The sequence below is a fragment of the Lithobates pipiens genome, unplaced genomic scaffold (genome assembly GCF_037356315.1).
Source record: "Lithobates pipiens isolate NorthernLeopardFrog02 unplaced genomic scaffold, aLitPip1_a1.2 Scaffold_16, whole genome shotgun sequence".
Classification (NCBI taxonomy): Eukaryota; Metazoa; Chordata; class Amphibia; order Anura; family Ranidae; genus Lithobates; species Lithobates pipiens.
This window is the reverse complement of record NW_027507748.1, coordinates 561,146,225-561,158,707: the sequence shown is the minus strand read 5'-3', so window position 1 is coordinate 561,158,707 and position 12,483 is coordinate 561,146,225. Positions and strand designations below refer to the sequence as shown.

Here is a 12,483-nt window from a genome sequence, read left to right as displayed (position 1 = left end):
TTGTGTAGATCCGGACACGCCAAGCCATCTTGGGAGGTTGGGCGTATCAGTGTGGTCCAGCTGTATCTGGGGGATTGGGATCCCCATATGAAAGAGGCAAGGAGGCGATGTAGATATGTGAAAAAAGATTTAGGAATCCACTGTGGAGAGTGGCGAAATAAGTATGTGAACTTGGGGAGTATTTTCATTTTAAACAATTTTATGTGTGTCAACAGTGAAAGAGGTAATGATTCCCATGCCTTCAGCTGTTGCCCAGTCCCCAGAACCACCGGGGATAAATTTAGGGGTAAGTAGTCAGAAGCCTGCCTGGAGACCACCACCCCTAGGTATTTAAATTTCTTGACCCATTGTAGAGGGATGTCAGTGGGAGCTGTGTCATGGGCTGCAGGATCTATGGGGATCTATGGAGAACAGGAGAGATTTTGTCCAGTTAACTCTGAGGCCCGTAACAGAGGAGAAGGAGTTGAGGATCTGTAGGTCTCCCTCGAGTGATGGACCCGTGTCATTGAGGAAGAGTAGAAGGTCGTCTGCGTACAGGGCGACCCTCTCCTCCAACTCTTAGCCCCTTAACATGAGGAGAGGTGCAAAGGGCCTCGGCAAGTGGCTCCATCGCGATGGCAAATAAGGCTTTAGAGAGAGGGCAGCCCTGCCACATGCCCCTGGACAGATGGAAGGACCGCGACAGGCCACCCCCCCAGCTTAATGGCCAAGGTAGGGTCACGGTAACGTACCTTCATCCATTCAATGAAGATCAGGGAAAACCACATCCTGTGGAGGACCTCCCAGAGAAAAGGTCACTCACCGTGGCGAAGGCCTTCTCAATGTCAAGGGAGGCAACCACCCTAGATCCCTCATTGAGATGTTGCGCATGTATGTTGGTGAACAGGCGTCTCAAGTTTACATCTGTCGATCTATTGGCCATGAAACCAGTCTGGTCAGTCTCAATGATAGATGGTAGTAGGAGCTGTAACCTCGTGGTTAGTAATTTGGTGAGGATCTTGAAGTCTGTATTAAGTAAGGTGATTGGCCTGTTGGAGGCGCAGGATGTGGGGTCTTTAGACACTTTATGGATGAGAATGACATGGGCATGACCCATGGAAGCTGGGAGGGCACCATCAGCCAAACATTGGGAATAAAGTTGAGCCAATTTGGGGGCCAGTAGGTCCCCATGAGTCTTGTAGAGACTTGTAGAGACCTACCCGTGGGGAAGGTCCCAATCGACTTCAGTACCTCCTCCTGGGGTAATTGGTCTAACTAGGGATTCTCTCTCCTCATCCAACAACCAGCCTAGTGCCAAAGGGTCCAGCCAGGGTGCGAGGTCCCACGACTGGAAGTCCCAGGGTAGCACTGAGGTATAGAGAGAGCTGTAATACTGGCGGAAGGCCTCTAGTATGTCTGGCAGGGAAGAGGCCGACTTTACCGAAGGGGACACCACACTAGGGATCACCGTCAGGGGTTTGCCATGTTGTGCCAGCATCACCAGGAGGCGACCGTTGCGGTCTCCTTGTTCAAAGAACCGCTGTTTGTTTCGGTAAAGATCAAGTCTCATAACCTCGGTGAGGTGGAGGTGTAGTTCACGTTTCACCACATTGAGGGAGTCAAAGTGTGTGTCGGTGGGGTCAGCTGCATAGATGTCTGATTGGGATTGCGCAGCGGCCGGCAGGGCAGTAGTGGTGGCTGTCTGCTCTCTCTGGATCCCAGCAATAGAAGAGATGTATTGCCCACTGGTAAAAGCCTTAAAGGCATCCCAGGTCACCTCTGTGGAGGAGGACCCCGTATTAAGATCACAGTATTCCCCCAAGCGTGGTGGAATATCTGCCAGGTCAGTATGGGAGATCGAATGGGTCCCCAGTCGCCAAAGGGATGGGGAACGGGAGGGCGGGGAGGGAATGCTAAGGAGTAGGGGGCAGTGATCTGAGAGTCCGCTGGGCAAGTATAAGGCGTCTAATACATCTGTCAGCATAGTCGGGTTGGCGAAGGCAAGATCGATACGGGAGGAAGTTTTATGTGTATTGGAGAAACAGGAGTATGCTCTGGTTGTGGGGTGTTTCCATCTCCACACCTCGGATATACCTAGCGCCTCTGCCCATGAGAGCAAGTCAGTAGAGAATTGTTTGGGGGGGGGTAGGTCTGTCCAGGTCTGGGGCCAGAATGGCATTGAAATCGCCCATGAGTAACAGTCTGGCAGGGCAGTATCGAGTGATTTTCTCTAGAATGGTGTATAAGGTCGAGGAGGAAAAAGGAGGGGGGATGTATACACCTATCACAATATATCAGACACCACAGACAGTGAACACTATTAGTCCATATTTACCCTGGGGGTCAGTGTGAATATGTTCCATCGCACACGGGAAGGATTTGCTGATCAGGATCTTGACCCCTCTAGCATATGTGGAATAGGAGGCGTGGAAGGCTCTCTGGATCCATGGTTTTTTTCAGCGCCAGTAGTTTGCTGCCCATAAGGTGTATTTCCTGTAAAATTACCATATGTGGGGAATGCAATTTGAGGTATTTGAAGAGCACCGCTCACTTAAATTTAGAATTGAGCCCCCAGACATTCCAGGACAGCGCACTGAAGGTGGGGGGCATCACATCCTGCCATTGTGTGGAGGCCTGATGGGGGAAGAAAAGAGGAGTGAAGCAGGTCATCTCAGGAGCAGCAAGGACCCAGGGAACCTGTACCAGGTGGAATTATGACTCATGAAAGACCAAATAGACAAACGAACATGAACATATACTTAACTAATAAACAATACCCGTGATGACACCGAGGTGTCAAACCTGCCCTCATCTGATGACATCCCTAAAAACTGGGGAGTGATCAGATCGGGCATATAACCAAAAACTCAAAAACAGTAAACCCTTAAACTTTAATAGCAACAGTTCGGTGCTGTATTTAAACACTTGTGGAAGCTCTCAGGTAGGGGAAGCAGGTTCCAGACAGTAGCACTGTCAATAACAAGAAAAAAAGAGAGATAAACAAAATCAGTGGTTGCTGCTGGAGCTCCTCAGTCAGGAGGAGTGGGCGGTAGTCTATACAACAAAGGACGTTGAACAACCAGTTGGGGTAATGGTGGATTAGAGCAGAGAGGAAAGACCTAAGGATGGATAGGGAGCAATACTATGAGTCAACATGGGACTGGAGGTAGGGGGGGTTGTGATACATAGCTGCACCCAGCATGTTGCAGTCAACCACGATTCCCTGGTCATATGTTGTTAGCGGGTGTCCAGCCATGCCGCAGCAGCCTCTGGAGTGTCAAAGAAATGTGTGTTGTCACCATCGGTGATCCACAACCTGCTTGGATATAGTAGACCAAAGCGGATTCCCCTTTCCCAGAGCCGGCATCTCACATCAGTAAAGGACTTGTGGCGTTGCTGTACTTCCTGAGAGAAATCCGGGAAAAAGAGCAGTTTGGTATTTTTGTATTTAATTTCAGGCATGGAGCGTGCCGCTGCGGTAATTTAACAGCAGCAGCAGGAAGGGGCGAAGAGGGGCCCCTGGTCTGGGAGGGAGTGGCGGGACCCTGTGGGCTCTCTCCACCACAAAGGTGGGAGGCATATCACCCAGGCTGAACAGGGTGGACAGTAATTGTTCAGTAAACTCAGTTGGTCTGGGGCTCTCAGCTCTCTCAGGTAAGCCAAGTATGCGGATGTTATTCTGCCTGAGGAGGTTCTCAGTGTCTATAGCACGCTCCTGGAGTGCTTTCACTTGAAGCTGCAGGGCCCTCACCTCCCTGGAATCTGCTCGGATGGTATCCTCCACCTTCGCGATGCGAGACCGCAATTTATCCATATCCTGATGGATGAGTCCAACATCTATGGTCAGGAAGTCTTGGTTGTCAGAGTTTCCTTGCACGCTGTAATGGCCGCCAGGATCTCCACTCCAGTGGGGGCCACCACCGCCCCCGGCTCCACGACCGCCTGCGTGTTTGCCACCATCACGGTAGCAGGCCGCCTGTTAGAGGATACAGTCGCCGTTGGGGGGGTACGAGAAGCTTTCAAACCAGATTTCGAATAGCGGGTCCTAGGGTGACCCATCCGAGGTTTACTCTGCGGTGGAGGAGGTTCTTAGGGGGCCTGCGGGTAGGTATCGGGGTGCGCCGAGTAGGATGGAAGATTGCAAAGGTGCTAATGGGGGCGAAGCTCCAGCGGGACATGTCTATCCCCTTCACAGATCATTCACTCCCCCAGCTGCAGTGTAATGATTAAGGAGGTTTAAGGAAATCTTACTAGTGGATCCCCAGCAGATAAAAGCTGGATGGTTAATCTACCCCCAAAAGACGTACTATGTTAGAGTAGTGCCATACTCATTTTATATTACATGTATGTTTATGCTTTTATCGTATAGCGTAAACCCTCTTATACGGTGATTGTGTATTTTAATATAAGCTCCTGGCTTTAGCATTTGACACTAGCTCTGTAAGTAAAAAAAAAAAAAATGTGTTGGGGATGCAGGTGAATTTTAGAAAGGGTGTGGGTGATGAACTTAAAAGTACAGCAGAAGCAAAGAGAGACTATATTACAGACAGGAAGTGGTGATGATTGTCACTTCACAGAACCCTATCTCTCATATACAGAGTGTGTTCTTTCCTCTTCGTGCCTGGTGGTGAGATCTGCTGTGAAAACCTAAGCCACGCACACACAGAAAGCACTGTTCCTCCACCGTATTTCACTGGAGATCTAGCGAAAAGAGCAACCATGAAAATCATCTTGTACTGACGAATTATATTTCCCCTCTCTCTCTCTCTGGCTTAACTTGGTAAGTGACAAACATCTTGTACCTTACAAATTTAGGGGCTGTGGATGGTATCAAGTTGTAAGTAACTGAACAGTCACTGCACAGCTGAGCTTATTTTAACAAAAATCTACAGAACATCATAATTAGGAGATAAGAGTAGTACGATATACTACGATTGTTATTCGCAACTGTAAAATAAATCCTCTTGTATAACTTCTCTATTTTACTGTTCAATGGGATGTGTTTTTTTTTTTCTCTCCTTTAAACAAACAATATATAATCTGTGTTTTTCCATATAGATGGGCAAAGAATATAATTTAATTCTACACTAACATTATGCAAAATATTTCAGTTAGAATTGACTTTTAGTGGCATAGTCTCTAAGCTGCTGAAAGTTGATTTTGGATCGGTTACTACAGGTTATCGCAGTAAATTTCTCTTTGTTTTTCAGCTTTTTTTGACAATTTCTATTTTTTGCTAACTGTGACCTATTCGGTATCTTTACCTTCACCTCCTGTCCTGTAGATACAACTGGGACTAATGGGAAATCTGAAAATTTCTCCAAACCCCTGTCACTGGAGCAAGTGTCCCCAAAAGAAAATGTAACTTCTGTTCCTGTTCTGGTGACACTTCAAAATGTTGGATTTAGCTACATTGAGAGTTGGTATTAGGGCGAATAGAGAGGAAGAATTTCTTCAGCAGAAACACAGACAGCAGTAAAACCTTGATAGAGGTTCTAACCCCTTAGCACTCTATCCAATACTAAAAATAATGTTTTGGCTTTAGATATACTTTAAAGGAAACTATTGCAGACCTCTCATGAAAAATTCAAGTTGTCTAGCTGATAAAATGATCCTCTCACTGTCCCTGTCTAGCTCTTAAAAGGATACCTTAAACTATTTACCTGGAACAAGTTTACAGATAAGGACTTCTGACTTTTCTCTGGCTTTCCAAATTTACACTCAGCCAGAAAGTAATGAAGTCAGAGGATCAGCATAACAGTCAGAGATTGGAGATCAACAATGGCTCCCTCTACAGTTCTCTTTATTTTATGTATTAATTAGTAGAAATGTGTACAAAATGAACAGATAACTGATCTACTGTATATAACTACATCTTGAAGTCACATGTACAAAGTCACATATTATTATTACTATATAAAGGATATATATAGAATGTATATAGCGCTGACAGTTTACACAGCGCTTTACAATATGAGAGTAGACAATACAACTACAATACACTTTAATATAGTAGGAATCAGAGAGCCCTGCTAATTAGAGCTTACAATATAAGGGATCAAAATGTGTTTGAAATGCTAAGGCCTAGGTGTTTGAAGGCATTTCTGCATGAATAGCTCCTAAATTGTGACCCGATCATTGCCTGAGTCATAATAAAAAATAAAAGCAGTCGTATTCAAGAGGCACCATCTTTATTGAATAAATGTTTTAAACAATCTAAAAATTGATCTTGAAACATCTTTAAAATAGGGTTTTTGAGGTTAAGTACTTCAGTCTAAAAGGCAGGTGTACTATTAAGTTCAGATGTAGGTTTCATTTTCTGTACTGAATTTAAACAAATCTCACAATTTTGGTTACCTGCTTTTTTACAAGAGAATTTTGTTGATGTGCAGTATGACCTGATCAAAATACATCAGAAACACATTTACTGGGCTGCTACAGTTGGTGTCTGTCAGAAACCATGGAATCAGACCGAGACAGAAATACAGTTAAATCACACTTGTTTAATAATAAAAGTAAATAGAACAAGCATAGTCAAAACATAGCCAGATTTCAGGAACCAGAATGGATAGTCAGATAAGCCAAACATCAGGGACTCGTGGTAAAACAGCAAGCAGGGTCTGGAGCCAGAAGGGATGTCAGCCAAGCAAGTCTTTCAACAGGAATGCAGGAGAGTGTCTCTGTGATGTTGACTAAGTAGAAGGCAGAGATCCCCTGGGCTGGATGGCTTAAGTAGGCAGGACTGAGGAGCAGGATATCATCAACAGCTGAGTACCCGTGGAGAGATAGGAGCTGGAAATTAGCCGACAGCTGAGCGGTCAGCTCAGAGAAGGAAGGGCTGAGCCGAGCCCTGACAGTGTCATATCAAGATCAGTGCAAAGGTACAACATACAAAACTAAACAGATGACCAAGAACCCTATGGTGACCTTTAGAGATCAGCAGGCATTACTTGCACCTGGGGTGATATCATGAGTTTACCACAAAGAAAACACCAAAACCAAGTAGGTAACATGAGGTAACTATAGGGAAAACCACTGCTCTCCTCCAGATAACACCGTCACTACATGTAGCACTTGGTCCTGTTGGAATACATTCTGTGGAATAATCAGACAGCTCCCCCCATCCCTCGTCTGACCTCATTGCAAGAGGGGAGACAGGTTTGTGGTGACATTTCTGGTCTCTGGCAGCAGGAGCTGCTCTGGAGATCAGCGCTACCATTCATGAAAAAAAAAAGTGTCACACAGACTGCGGCGCTGTAGTTACACAAAAAAAGTGTCACACAGATCTGCAGTTGCTTGCATACATACAAAGCTCTGGATGATCGATCACAACACCCTGCAGTGTTGAGTGATCCTTCACATTTATGAATGCTGCTAGGCTGTGTCATACACAGCACCAATCCCATCATTGCCGATTGTTCATTCATAAAAGTGAAAGATCAAAGCGAACTGCGGGGCTGGGTGATCTATCAGCTGGGATTGTGTATGAGTACAAGAAGACAACAGATAGACACACAAAGCCGCATAGCTGAGCAATCTTTTACTACAATGAACAATCAGTGCTGCCAGGGCTGCACTGATTTTTCATTCATAGTAGCTAAAAAACAGTCAATTAAGATAGGGGCAGGGCTTAGACCTTCCTTCACAGGAACACCCATAATTTGGGTTTAAGAAAGAGGTGGAGTTACAGCTGAAAAAGAAGGGCTTTTAATCTCTGATGGGGCCACTGATCTGAACAGGACCAAGTTCTATATACAGATTAAATACATTAAATATGAAATTTATTAAATAAAAATTTTAATATTAAAAAAAAATGATTAAAAATTTGTCTGTAGAACCTAGAATGTGTTTTATACAACGTACTTCCTAGAGTCCTTCCTTGATAAGTAACGAGCCCTCTCGCATGTAGCTGCTTTTACATGCTGTCAGTTTGATAGCCAAAGTACTGATATCTTTACTAAAGCTGCTATGGCAACATGTATTTAATACAATTGCTGATCGGCTCCTGAAGTGCTAGCTGTCGTCTGTAAGAAGGAAGTGAGAGCTGTTTTACATACAGTAAATGTGATCCATAAATGACCCGGATATTATTGAGGCTAGGGGATTGGAGTGACAGGCAAATAATAAGAATTTTCAGAGAGGTCAACAGAACCTATACATTTTTGTCAGTACAGGTTACCCTAAGAAACATACAGTAGTTGATTGTTTCTTTAAAATAATTACACACAATTAGGAAAAAATTACAAATGAGTAAAAATGTCACTTTTTTGTACTTGCTATGCACCAGCTCTTATATAAGGGTACATATTCAGCAATGCTGATAAACACTAGTGCAAAGGATAACGGAAGCCTAGACTTGTATACAAAGGGACTCCCATTTTTACTCTGCAATATTTTTGCACCAGTAACGATCATGTTTCTTTTTTTTAAGACAACCTGTCACATTTTGCTAAAAGGCCAACTCTTCTCATTTATGAGCATATACTAATCAGAATAGGATCCCCTGATGATTTCTCTGTACATCAAAGCACTGTACATCCTCCATCAGTATGAGATGCAAAACTAGACTCATTGCTAGTTCACTGTCAGTGCAATGAACCGTAAAAGGAAGGAGTGTGGGTGGAGGCAACCCTGACAAAACTCATCATCCTTACTAGAGGAAACATCTAGTGAAGGAGTTAATTTCAGCTGTACTTTTACAACGGGCTCAACAATGACTTCTTTCTGTACACAATGCCTTGAGCTTAGTATAACACTGCTGTGCATGTAATTGTGTACTTAGAGGACCTAAAGTGTAGTGTGCAAATTGATGAACCTGAAATAACCAGAACAGAAATAGAAGATGATAGTTTAATAAATAATCTGAGCTCTAAAAGAAAAAAAAAATCACATTGTGTGACTGTTTATTACATTTGTGAGCAATTACAGACAACAGGGACCTAGGAAAACTTCTCCCAATATAATCTATGTTGTGAGTGTGGGTGCGTGTCTACAATTATTCCTATTTATCTAAGGTACCCATATAGTGCCATCAATTTATGAAGCGCTCTACACATACATCACGCACTCACATCGGTCCCTACCCTCAAGGAGCCCACAATCCAAGGTCCACAACTCACATTCATATACTAGGGCCAATTTTGGACAGAAGCCAATTAACCTACCAGCATGTCTTTGGAGTGTGGGAGGAAACTGGAGGAAACCCACACTGGCACAGGGAGAACATGCAACCTCCAGGCAGGTAGTGTCGTGGTTGGGATTCAAATCAGCAACCCTTTTTATTGCTAGGAGAGAGTGTTACCCACTACACCACTGTGCCTTTCTCTCCCCTCTGCATGGGCTAATTATGAAATGGCACTCAAGGCAACCATGCTTGTTTAGGGACCTAGCTGCAGAAATAGATTTCTGAACAAGGTTGGATAATGCCTAGGCGTCTTAAAAAACTCTTATAGGTTGGATTTCTTCATGGTCAACATAGGTCATGGCCTTGGGTAGCAGAACTGCCATTGGTGACTTAAACCTTTCCATGTATCATGGTAATGAATATCAGTAACATAACTCTATGTATAATGAACATTTCCAGACTGCCCCTCTGTCTACCAAAACAATCCAGCCTAGTCTTCTTTGTAGTCTGGCAATTTTACCTACAGGTCACCTACTCTGAGCCATGCGCCTAGAACTAAACTGCTAGCAGCATGGGGCATCAGTTTGTTCTGCTCTTCTAGTGGTCCAATTCAGAGGTACTAATACAAAGTGGGCCAGTGGCCTATTTCAACTTCTCACCCGACCTTAGAGATTTCTGTGTAAAGTTGACATCTGAACTTATTGGTGTGTTACTAAAACTTGCCTAGGGAAGCAACAAGTATACAGTTATCTTTGCTCACTTATATCTGTATTGTAAATATACATCTTAGGAAGGACTGCCTGAGGGTAGCTGTGGGAGTAAAACAGATTTTTACACAGCGGCCACAGGATAAGAGCTATCACTGGGCTGTGGCAGACAAGTTTGGATGTTGACTGATTAAAGATGGTGCAGGCTGCCTGAGAAGAAAGGATGATGAAGACAATTCCAGGGGGCATTCTGTGGTCTCATTGAAAGGAAAAAATATATGTAAATGTTATACATCCACATAACGTGGCATGTCTGCCCATACATACAATGTTTTTCTGAGACTTTGTTCAGAAACACAGTGGTGATAAATTATTCAGTATGCACTATGCAGTGTCTTTAAGAATCAATCGCATACTTCTGTTAAATGCAAAATGTTGTAATGGATGTATTCATATTAGAATACTTTCTGTCTTAATAAGGCATTATGGTGCTTCATATACTGTATATTGCATTTTGAATATAATATATTTATTTATTTAGTACAGGCAGGGCAGGACTTACCATTGGGCTTGACTGGGCTCAAGCCCATGGGCCCCACCCAATAGGGGGCCCCGCCAAGATACATAGCCGAGTGTACCCGGCTTGGCTCTGCTCACAGTTATGCCCAGTCCCGCCCTATGATGGACATAACACAGGGACTGGGCGTGACTGTGAGCCGAGCCGAGTACACTCGACTACTCTCAGCTCCGCTCGGGACTGTGAGGGGGCCCGAGAGCCGCAGAGATACACAGGACTCTGTATCTCGGCAGCGCCATTTTTAAACTTCAAGACTGCAATGACAAGCCTGCAAATGACACTGACGAGGCTGCAAAGACACTGGACAAGGCTGCAGATGGATGGGCAAGTCTGCAGATGGACACTGATAAGGCTACATTGATGGACATTTAAATGTAAGTTTTTTTCTTTAAACTTCCCTCCTAAACTTGGGGTGCTTGTTATATGCCAGCACGTGTTATACGTCGATAAATACAGTAATGTATAGAAGGTAGGGCCCGAAAGTGACTCAAGCCCAGGGGCCCCCACCACCCTAAGTCCTGCCCTGAGTACAGGTATTTATATAGTGCCTTAATTTATGCAGGGTTTTACATTTTAAAAATTCTTATCAGCCCCTGAGCTGAGGGAGCTTACAATCTAAGGTTCCTACCTCACATTCATACATACAAATACTAGGGTCAATTTAGACAGGAGCCTATTAACGTACCAGCATGTCTTTGGAATATTATGTAACAATAATTTTTATAAACATTTAATGAAGTTCATGTAATACCAAATATTTTTTTTTTTCGTTTTGGATTGAGTAAGTAATGTTTGAGATCCATTTCTGGATTTTTTTCTGTTGATGTCATATCAGGGAGATTTCCCTTTACTTTCTGTCCCAGAAACACTGCAGAAAGTAACATGAGATCTCTCTAGAGCAAGGGGAAACCCATTCCCTTTAGAGCGTTGTCTCCATAATAGGATTCCCCATTGTAAGATTTGAAATAAATAAAACAAAAAATTTTTGATTTTACATACACATTAACATTACAATCTTGCACCTCTGCTGTTATTTACTGTAACTATTATGTTTCAATATATTCAATTGAACAGAAGTACAAAAAATTCCTCCTTAGTGAGTCACCCTTTGTAACCAAGAAGCTGGAAGTGGAACAGTTTTTAAATCATGTTTTTATTAGGGAAGTGCTAGTAGATGATTTTATCATCATTACAATTACAGTATGTGGATGGTAATAGTTATGTATAGTTCTCTCATGAAACCTCAAGTAGCATGCAATGATTGGATACTGGGAATTTCCAGACTACGCTTCCACCATTAGTAAAGTCATTGTGATTGCGTCTTACTTCTGCCATCTATATAACCATGGACGTCTTCAGGAAATTTCCAGGCGGGTAGCAAAAATCTTAGTAAACCATAAAATCTAGGGGACTTTTATTGAGGGCAGTGAAAGTAAATAGTACATTTGTTTAGCATAAATTATGAAATAATGGAAATTACAATGCAAAATTTTACAATAAACACATCAGTGATACTGTATATGCCAATAACATGTTAAAGTGCCAGTGAAAAGAGAGAACACACATTTTATATATATATATATATATATATATATATATATATATATATATATATATTATTATTCAGGATTTATATAGCGCAGTGCTTTACAACATGAGGGCAGACAGTGCACTTACAATACAAATTAATACAGGAGGGACTAGAGGGACCTACTCGTTAGAGCTTACAATCTAGAAATATATATGTATATATATATATATATATATATATATATTCCATTTTCACTGGCAATTTAGCATGTTATTGGCATATACAGTTGTGCTCATATGTGTATATACTCTGGCAGAATTTATGATTTCTTGGCCATTTTTCAGAGAATATGAAATACGAACGATAAACACAAAAACTTTTCATTCACTTATGGTTAGTGTTTGGCTGAAATCATTTATTATCAATCAACTGTGTTTTACTCTTTTTAACTCATAATCACAACAGAACCCAAAAGTTTACATAACCCAGTACTTATTACCATGTATTGCCCCCTTTAACATCCATGACAGCTTTAAATCTTTTGTGGTATTTGTGGATGAGGCTC

General features: G+C 42.8%; 1 protein-coding gene across 5 annotated transcripts in view; it reads left to right on the top strand.

Annotated features, from left to right (window-relative positions):
* The first annotated feature begins 4,559 nt into the window (after positions 1 to 4,559).
* ARHGAP9 (Rho GTPase activating protein 9) overlaps positions 4,560 to 12,483 on the top strand; it is a 171,478-nt gene continuing 163,554 nt past the window's right edge. For all 5 annotated transcript variants that reach the window (XM_077483598.1, XM_077483595.1, XM_077483597.1 and 2 more), the window contains exon 1: positions 4,560 to 4,759. The gene's annotated coding sequence lies outside the window, so the exon portion shown is untranslated. The remainder of the gene's footprint in view (positions 4,760 to 12,483) is intronic.